Genomic DNA, 11,039 nt, shown 5'->3' with positions numbered 1-11,039 from the left:
GTATATAGGCATGGATCTATGACCATTTCCCTATCCTGAAGTTGGCCGGAGAGAACCCGGGGTGGTGCAAAGGTACTCCTAGAGGAACAAAGTATATATTTGAAGACAACCGTTCTAGGACAAAAGAGCAGCAGTTGATTCGCATGAGGGAGATTTTGGACCAATTGAAGGCCTCGGACGTATGCTTTGATCCATACAAGGAAGATCGATCCAGTGGGCATATAAATGTTCGGTCGGACTTGTCCCTTTGTTTTGGACCATTGTGGCACCCCACGGGATATGTGATGTATAACCCCTCTAGGGTGATGCGACAACACGGGTATATACAACATCAGCCTGTGGAGAAAATGGGGGATTACTACAAATTGGAGTTGGAGTTGTGCTCTTCTAGTGGTGACAATCTCACGATTGTTCACACAGGACCACCTACTGTTCTTGATAACTGGGATAAGAGGAATGACTTCATTATCGACACTGGTAGACGAACCACCCGAGGTGATGAAAATTCTCCAGACTATATGAGTTGGTATAACAACGTATCACATCCTTTGGTTATCCGTGAAATCAAATCCAACACTACTGCGGCGGGTTCAAGTTATAATTGTATCATCAAAGACAAACCAGCTGGTTATGATAGACTGGTGCGTGTTCTTATATTTTTGTTCAATTTATATTATTCCTATAAATCTTAGGTAATTACCGTTTGATGTTATGTCATTACGTATAAAAAACAGGTGAATAGGTTCAAGCGTGTTTCCAAAATGTTAACTGCATGCCTGAAGAGCGGAGATCCCATGCCAGCTGAGAAGATCAAAGAGGCTAGAGACCTAGTTGATAATATGGATAACGAAGATTACGCTGCCCAGTTTGGGGAGAAAGTCACGAAGAGGCATCCGCCCAAGGTGGCAGTATCAAAGACGGGCAAAAGAACTCGAGCTTCATCGAGCGCTGAAGGTGCTCCAACTGAAGATGCTCAAACCCGTGGTCGTGCAAGACTGGGAGGTAGTCACGGTCGTAAAGTAAAGAAGCAGATAAATGACAATGATTTGTGTTGTACATTCGAGTTTGGGTAACTAAGTTACTTCCGATTATTGCAAGTTCAAAATTTGAAAAGTATCAGTTTTTCCCAAATTCTGATTTTTGGGCCATCGTACATTCGGGACTTTACAAAAAAAAATTATCCTCCGAATATTACAAGTTCAAAACAAACCATGCCATGGCTCTAGGTGGTTCCAAGGGCCAATATAGAAGGTTAGACAACCCATATTCGGAAGTTTGGGTAACTAAGTTTACTTCCGATTATTGCAAGTTCAAAATTTGAAAAGTATCAGTTTTTCCCAAATTCTGATTTTTGGGCCATCGTACATTCGGGACTTTAAAAAAAAATTATCCTCCGAATATTACAAGTTCAAAACAAACCATGCCATGGCTCTAGGTGGTTCCAAGGGCCAATATAGAAGGTTAGACAACCCATATTCGGAAGTTTGGGTAACTAAGTTACTTCGATTATTGCAAGTTCAAAATTTGAAAAGTATCAGTTTTTCCCAAATTCTGATTTTTGGGCCATCGTACATTCGGGACTTTACAAAAAAAATTATCCTCCGAATATTACAAGTTCAAAACAAACCATGCCATGGCTCTAGGTGGTTCCAAGGGCCAATATAGAAGGTTAGACAACCCATATTCGGAAGTTTGGGTAACTAAGTTTACTTCCGATTATTGCAAGTTCAAAATTTGAAAAGTATCAGTTTTTCCCAAATTCTGATTTTTGGGCCATCGTACATTCGGGACTTTACAAAAAAAATTATCCTCCGAATAATATAGTCGTGTTTAGAAATACCAACCTAATCGGTAGATAAAAATTTAAGTTCGCTACCGAATGTCGTATCGGAGGAATACGTGTATCGTTAGCAACCGATTGTAGTGCATCATTGATAAGAAACCTCAACGGCCATATTTTCAAAACATCAACGGCCATATTTTCAAAAATTAGAGCCGTTGGAACTCTAATATATAAGGAGGGTAACCCCTCTCAGTTATTATTGAGTAAAAAATCAGAATGAAAAACCTTTTCAATGGCAAGTCCATCATCAATCGACAACATACTTCGAAGATGCAAGCGAACAACTACATCAATTGCAGCAATGGAAGAAGAAATACAAAAAAGGAACAAACAACCCAAAAAATTAAACCATCGTTAGTGGCAACGAAGGAGGAGGAAGAGGAAATCAAGGCTAAGAAGCGAGGTCAAGAACAATTCCATCATAGAGAAAGATTAAAACAAGTTGAGGAAGAGACCGAATGGATAAAAAATTATTACATTGTGAAAGATCTACCCAAAGAACAGCAGGACGATCGTATATTTTGGATTAACGTTTCATTGGGTCCTTTTGTTGGTAAGTACAAGAAGCCACGCCACAATTATGAACCATCCCATGTTTCTTCAAGGGTGCACCATGTTATAAAATTGTGCACCGAGTACAACCGTATTCTTGCTAGGCACAGAGACGACAGGTTTGCGGCACAAGATGCTTATTCCAAGTGGAGAGGAGAGTCGTTTCTACATTTCGAAGCCGCGTTGATTGTTGCATCTCGGACTGGGAAAAAAGAATAACATGTGATGTTTGAGTGCTGTAAATTCAAATTTTTAATATTAATCGGCGGTTTGATAAAATATGGAATTCCCGAATATGATTAATCGGATTGAAGTGTTATAATACTGTTGTTCCGATTACATAGTTTCAAAAAAAATTATAGCGTGCCTCGAAATACCCACCAAATCGGTAGATAGATATTTAAGAGTTCTACCGATTATAATATTCAGAATCAAAACGTGTATCATTACCAACCGATTATAATATTCGGAATCAAAACGTGTATCAAAGAGCCCGATTCCTACATTCGGGAACAACATTGTATTTTTGCGACCGATTAAATCATATATCTTCACAAAAAAGTTTCCAAAAAACTTGTACAAAACATGTTCGAAAAAAAAACGATCAAACATCGTCATCATCCGAGGGGATCAATTCGAGTAACTCAGCGGGAAAGTTGTTGTCCATAACGCGATCCCAATCAACCATGTTGGACTCATATTGTTTCACCCAATCCTTGCAATGGTTCATCGGGAAGTAATCGTGCCACTTACTCAACGGAGGTAACGGACAATCTTTCTTTACTCTTAAACCGATAAAATGCATTTCATTCACAAATGCCATTACGATTCTTCTATCTTTAACCGACTCGTCGCAAGCCGTTCTTGTGGGTGCAAACGTCATGCTAAGTCCATACATAGGAGGAACAAAGAAATGTACCACGCAATTCAAAACGTCCGCTAGGAGATATCCAAATTTAGGCATTGTCATCCAATACTTGGATCCGATTGTCTTCAATCCCTTTCGGCACTTCACACGCGCAACTAAGTCTTTGAACTCTTGTTCTTTGTCGTATCTATCTCCTCGCCTCATCATCTCCATATAAAAATCCTTGTCCTTCACTAGTTGTACCGCCATCTTATTTCTTAAATATTGGCATTGGGTGACATCTTCGATATCCGCCTCTCTAAAGTAACCCATTTGTTTTGTAGCAACGTGAAACCCACAATTTCCATCCCCATCAACCTCGTCGGTCGAAAAAACAAATGGAATGATAAGTGGAGGGAGTTGTTCCAAATACTCTTTGTATATTGTATATGTGGATCGATTTGGTCTTCCATTAAGATCTCTAGGGCAACGAAGAGTACCTTTGTCCTCTTTTATAGTAAGAATTTCCATTGGTTGGGTTTGTTGCGAGGCGTTCATTTGCTCAACAACTTCTTCGACAACATTGGGTTGACTTACTTGAGAAGGCTCTGTAGAGATCTTTGGCCTTACTTGTCGGGTGGTTGGTCCACTTTGATCATTTCTTGGACGACCTCTTTTCTTAGGTTCCGGCTCATCTTCAAATTCGGCTTCCGAACGCTCGTGCCTAGACAATATTCTTTTATTAGACAAATACTCCTTCAACTCTTTTGTTTGGATGGTCCTCGACACTTCGGTGTTCATCCTACCGTGTTCTTTTGCTTAATAGGTTCATCAACCTCCCTTAAACAAGGGTGAAGGTCTTCCTCCAAATTATGCATCAATATTTGCTTTTTGGTGCCGTTTGATGTAGCGTAACGCTCGGCTATTCGTACACACAATTCCGACTCCAAGAAAGACGGACCATCAACTACCGGGGTGTTCGGAGTGAAATTTAATTGCTTCCAAAATGGGTGAATATCATCGATGTCAATCACTTCAACATACCTACCCAACTTATGACGACACGGGAGTCCAATACCTATCATATCCTTGCAAACACAAACCGTATTCTCGTCATCATAAGTTTTATATAACTTCAATTGTTTCATCATGCGATTTATTGCCCATCTTGAAACTTTATGAACAACTCCCCTTAGAAGCAATTTTTCCTTAATATGTTCCATCGGGAATTGGTGTACACTAAATTGCATACATTTCCTAATCTTTACGAGATCACGATTGGTGAATTCATGGATTGCTTCTTGGATCGACACAACTCCATTTTGACTACCAATTAGTATTTCTTTAGTCGACCATGAGACCCCTCCGCAATGCTTGTCGCCTCGTTCTTGAAGTTACGATATTCATATGTCCATGCAAACACAAACCTCTCCTTAATCGTTAACCATTGTTTTTTACAATACTCAACCGGTTTTGGGTAGTCCGTGCCGTATTCATCCTCAAATTTCTTCAAGTTACATTCGTAAATTTCCTCGGTCATCGACCAAACGATTTGTCCCATGCTTTCATGAACATTTTCCAAATAATTCCATCCTCCTTCCACTTTTCTTCAAATAACCTATCCTCTTCCTTACGTTCTTCCACGGTTAATTTACTAATGCGCTCATCCTCTTCCTTTGACCTCTTGGTACCCTTCCTTGGTCTTTTAGCTTGGAAATGATGATGGCAATTGGTTTTGAGATTGCATTGAATGTGCCACGTACATTGCAAGTTTTGGGCTTCCGGAAACACTACCGCTATTGCATGCATTAAGGCTTGATCGTTATCCGTTACAATAACCCTTGGAAAATTATCACCGTTATAAATGACCTCAACGGCTCCAGCATCCAAATGAAACTCACATTGTTCTCATGATCCATTAAACCCCATGCAATCGTAAACGTGTTTTTGTCCGAAGTATGGCAAGCAATGTTCAACAACGGCATGTTATACTTGTTTGTCTTATAAGTAGCATCTATCAACAAAATTTGATGAAAGCATTGAGCCAATTGGATCATTTCGGGATGTGCCAAGAAAATACGAACCACTATCATCCTTTTTCCCTTCTCAAGGTGTAGCCGTGTAACTCCGCTAACCACTCCGATTGTTGCATGACCGTTCTACCATCCCATTCAGTCCTTTTGATCGTAGCTAGGGCCGACTTAATTGTAGACAAAGAAGACAAGTTGTCGGGGTCGTCCGCCTTTATTTTACTTAAGATCGCACTCGCTTTTTGGATCCGCATAGACCTCACCGTCTGCATTTGATGTGGTTTTAACTTGGCAACCATTACATGTCCAATTAAATCCAACGGATCATCATGGTTGTGACAACCGTTATCAACTTTATACATTTTATACTCTTTACCTTTAATACCATCGGGCTTATAGAAGACAATCTTAAATGGGCATCCTATCTTCTTGGTATTGCTTCGGTATTTCCTATTCGTCTTCCGTACGTACTTACTATTCTTTCCCTCGTGACTCTTTCCCACCTCGCTCACAAATCATTTCAAATCGAGTGTCACTAACATGATTATTTTGAACTACCACGCACATGTTATCTTTTGCCTTGTTCATAAGCCATTCCTTTGCCTCCTTCTTACTTCCAAATGTCTAAACGTGCATAAAACAAAACAAATCTAATAAGCATAACCATTTAACATATAAATTTTGAAAAAAAAGAAAAGTAGTGAGTATACCAAATCGTTTGCATAGTATAGGGAAGTGTCGGGCCTCAAATAGAAATCATCAACAAACTCTTCAACGACCTGCATATGAAAGCAACAAATTATTATACAATAATCGGAGGTTATTAAATAAGTCAAACTGCCGAATAGACTATATTCGGAATCCTATCGGTTACCCAAAACACCCGATTTATGCAAATGAATGTACACAGTTTACTGAGTGCAAAAAATGATATAATCGGAATCTAAAATATATAGTAAAACAACCGAATATAAATAACCGGGAGATAAATTTAATCGATAAACATCCGATTTTCAAGTTTTCGGAAATTTTATTTTGAGGCCACTGTTATATTCGGCAGTCAAATAATGTTAAACTATTACCGATTGTAAAGGATAAGAATACTGAGTTTTGAAATTTTTTGAGGAATTCGTTTTTGGGGCCATTCGGAGGTAAATAACTCTACATAACTACCAGTTTGGGGTTTTTTCTCATATTCGGCAGTAAACTACTATCTTGGAACTACCGAATATACATATTTGGTACTCAGTGTGTTATATTCGTAAGTTTATTCGAGAAATTATCTACCGAATCTGGGTAGTTCATGGCATTCAATGCATGCAATAATCGATTCTTCTTGTTTACAAAAGCACACAAACGCATGCAAATCGAGTATTTGAGTTTCTTAACATAGTGCTTGTGTTTTACATGCATCGTTAGCTTCAATATCAGGCGATTCTCCATTTTCTTCCATGAAAGGGTCGTCTAGGTTTTCCTCTCCACAAAAGTTTGGATCATTCAACATATACCCCAAATCGTCTTCGCCATGATTCTCACCTTCTTCTTCATATCCATCCATTTTTGTAGTGATAAAATGGGTTTTCCCTTTTTTCCTTCACCTTCTTCTCTATAACTCTAACAACTCAAAAATGAAAAAGAAATGGAAAAAATGAAACAGAAATCATTCTAATACTGCACCGACTACAATCGGAAGTCTGGGTAAATTTTTGTCTTCCGATTGAAATCGGAGGATAAAAATGTTATCATATCCTCCGAATATATAAGGGTAATTTTTCCATTACGAGTTAAGCGAGATGAGGGCTGGCTACATTTTCCCTTTGGGTGACCTTTTTTGTTTTATTGTTGGCCCCTAAATCCTTTTGAGTGGCCCCTAAAAACGCGAGGAAAATTAGACGCGATAGCTGAGATTGCTCACAAGGTAAAACCCTAGAAGTTTATATTAGGATCAGTGGATCACTGATTCATTGTCTTGTATATACTATATAGGACGGAACTCTAAGGGTAGACCTACCCGCCCATGAGGGCTAGTCTCCAGCCCACCGGGTAGTCTGATAAAAAAAAATTGAAGCACAAGGAGCTAGGTTACAATTTGCCGTGGTATGTGCTGCCCACAGAATCATGGAGCATAATTTGATTAATAAAAGATGTGATTGTCTGGTCCCATATTTTAGTTGATAGATTCCCTGTTTAACTTCCATCCGCTGCATGATTGGCTAACCTGTCTGTCTATTGGTTTCCTTCCCTATAGTTGTGCTGAATAACCGCCTGTGGGAGTTGTCGAAATTTGGATTTTATTTCCTCTATCATTCCCGATATTTGCCAAGGTGGTGGGATAGAGGAATTGATAAATTCCAAAAGGTTCTCTAAATCAGTTTCAAAGAGAATTCTTGGGCATTTCCTTTCTATTGTTGTTCTTGATGTTAATAGCAGAGCCCAGGTTTCTGCAATTAAGGAAGTCGTGATTCCTAGTGGTTGGGCTAGAGCCATTAAACTTCCTGCGTCAAAATCTCTGTATATAAATCCTTCCCCCGCAAATCCCGGGTGACCTCTAGCTGCTCCATCTGTGTTAATCTTAATCCAATTGATTTGCGGGATTGACCATCCTATCGATATTGTTGAAATTATTTTGTCTCTCGTTGGATGGTTAAATAGCAGTGCATCTCCTGGTATGATTGGTGGTGAAGAATGTATTGTTCCATAGTATTCTTGTTGTAGTTTTTGTTCCCATTCTAGGATTTCTTCCGAAGTTGTTTGCTTTTGTTGGTATATTAGGTTATTCCTAGCTAGCCATAAGGTCCGGAATAGAAAACAGAAAGCGGAGAATATAGTAGTTGATGCAGGTTGTTGCAGGATTTGTGAAATGGTCGTCTGAGGCGTAAATGTGAAAGTGGAGGGGGGGATTGCGGTTTGATGAGGTTGATAGTTGAGTGAGTAAGTTGTTCCAAGTGGTAGTTGTCGTACAGTGAATTATAAGGTGGCTTGCTAGTTTTGGATCAGTGTTGCATCTTGGACATATGTCTGAATTAGTGATATGGATGTGGTGTAAGAGGGAGAAGGTTGGTAATCCTTCATTGATGGCTTTCCACAGGAAAATCCGAATTTTTGGTGGACATGGTAAAGTCCATAAGAATTTTGTGGGTGGTAGAGGAATGTAAGTTGTTTGACCATGGGTTAGACATTTACATCCCGATGAGGTTGTGTAGTTTCCAGATTTTGAGTGTGGCCAGATTATTTTGTCCTGAGAGGCATCTTGGGGTGGGTAGTCTGAGTGAAACCTTATATAAGGGCTTATGCAACAAAATAAGATCACCGGTAAATAAAATTAAAAGCTCATTATATAAATATTTTTATAATAGATAAATTGTCTTTGTTTGAGTAGTGTTAAACGTTTAATTAAGTTAGTTAATATAGATTAGTTAATCAAATAATTAAGTTAGTTAATATAGATTAGATAATCAAATTGAGTGATTCTTGTGAAAAAGTTGAGGTGGGTGAATACTTGTATGATAGAGAAACCAAGTTTTACGTACGCCATGATGAAGATCAAGATTCACCCAACCAAAGATTGAATTTTTTAGCTTTCCAAACCAGTATTTCGTTGGGTTTTTATCTTCGTAGACAACAGTACGATAAATACAATAGAAACTCTATATAAGAATACTTTATATAGGAATAACCTTCATATAAGAATAAAAATTTATGGACCCGACTTGCGCCAGTTATATTAAGGAATAAACTCCATATTGAAATAAGTCACATTTGTCGATCCCGTCTTAAGGAACTTACCTCCATATAAGAATAATTGACATTATAATATAAATATAATACAGGTTTTGCCATACATCATAGTTTTAAATGAACAGATTCGTGTAACCATTCTGCAAGATTTTTTTACTTCTAAGTGGATTTGATGCTTTGTTTTGCATAACTCGATAAAAAAATTTGTATAGTAGTTAAATTTTGTATAGATTGTATTATTTGTAAAACTAAACAACGTATTTTTGTTACTGAGGTATATTTTGACGTTTCTTATGCTTATGTATATATTTTTCCTAGGTACATATTTAACAAAATTTTATCGATGTTTCTAAGGTAGACCTCCATATAAGAGTAACCTTTATAGAATATTTTTTTATAGTCCCTATGATATTCTTATATAGAGGTTCTACTGTATACAGTTAAGTGATGATGAACTTCCAACCGTAACTTGGTAAAGTTGGGAAAACCCAATAGTAAACCACCTATGATTGAGTTTTTGGTTCTTCGAAGACAACCGCAACTCACTATGTACGCCATCTTCTTGGTTGAGAAACAGCAAGTCGATCATGATAAAGAAATAAATCTATGTCAAAACCACGAACCATTCTAAACCATGAAACAAAGAAAGACTCTAAGATTGATTGGCCTTTAGCAATGCTGTGATGAGAGTGAAGCCTAAACTAGACCACCACACTCGTATCGATTTGATTGAACTTGAAATAACTCTTGAACTCCTTATATAAATAGAAGACGATGACTACTATATGTTGATGCATCGAATGGGAGTTGATTGGCCACTGTGGTGGGAATGCAATTACATGGATTCTGATAATAATATGCTCACTGTATATGTGGATGCTTCATTTGATCCTCATTCTTACAATTGTGGCACTGGCATGGTGTTGTTTTCTTGTGCAAGAACACCCACAGGATTCAAAGGCTCCTATGCATCTAGAATAGCATACTCAGAAGCTAGAGAATGCATGGCAGTAATGGAAGCTTTGAGATAGATTAAATCCTTAGGAATAAACATGATCAGATTACTTTCAGACTCCGAGAATGTTGTCAAGTCTATTACGTCTAAAGATTCTTTTGTTTGTTGGGAGAATAGGAAGTTAGTCAGAGATATTAAAAAAAATCAATTCTTTTAGTTGTTGCAGTATTATTCATGTTTACATAGATGGAAACAATTAGCTAATGTTGTTGCCAAGAGAGTGAGAAGAGAGAAACTAGATAGTGAGGAACTTATTAATGTTCCTGATTGTCTGCAAACTTTCATAGGCAGGCATATTGAGCCTGCCACTAATTAATAAAATGAATCTTGTTATCTAAAAAAAAAATATGCGAACACCAGCGTTATTTAGAACGATACATGTTTGGACTAGATTATCAGTTACAAACCTTCCACACAAGAGTGGGCGATAAAAAGGAACATTTAAGAGTACATCTTTCAAGACTTCATTTGATGTCATAGGTGGTTTAAATACAAGATAAACACTATGAAAAGGAGGGGTACCAAGTACACCACTAGCTTTTTCGTCCGGTAACCTGTATGGATAAAACCTAATACAATTGCGAGTAGTACAACTTAGTGATCCTTGAACAATATGTATATAGAGTTTATATTTCTTTCTCTATACAATCAGAAAGTCAAGAAAATAGAGTTCGTGAGCCTGACTATTTAGAAGAGTACTTGGACAATCTTAAAACTCAATATCCAAGATCAATCTAGTCATATCCAAATAACCGGATCAGAATTCTGCCAAGTATGAAACTTGTTATATATTATTTCAAGATACGAGTTCTACAAGAACGAGTCATATTGTCTATCACAATCAATATGGACTTATCTACTAAGATTGAATACGTACTACTAGTGTTTTTCTTATTATAAAGATAAACATTAAAATTCGGAAAGGGAAAAACACAAGACACCAGAAGTTTTATTAATGACGAAACTTCAGCTGCAGAAAAATCTCGGGACCTCGTCCAAATTTTGAACACCGAA

Source organism: Papaver somniferum, chromosome 6, assembly GCF_003573695.1.
Source record: "Papaver somniferum cultivar HN1 chromosome 6, ASM357369v1, whole genome shotgun sequence".
NCBI classification, from domain to species: Eukaryota; Viridiplantae; Streptophyta; class Magnoliopsida; order Ranunculales; family Papaveraceae; genus Papaver; species Papaver somniferum.
The sequence above is the reverse complement of the archived record's forward strand: the minus strand, read 5'-3'. Positions refer to the sequence as shown.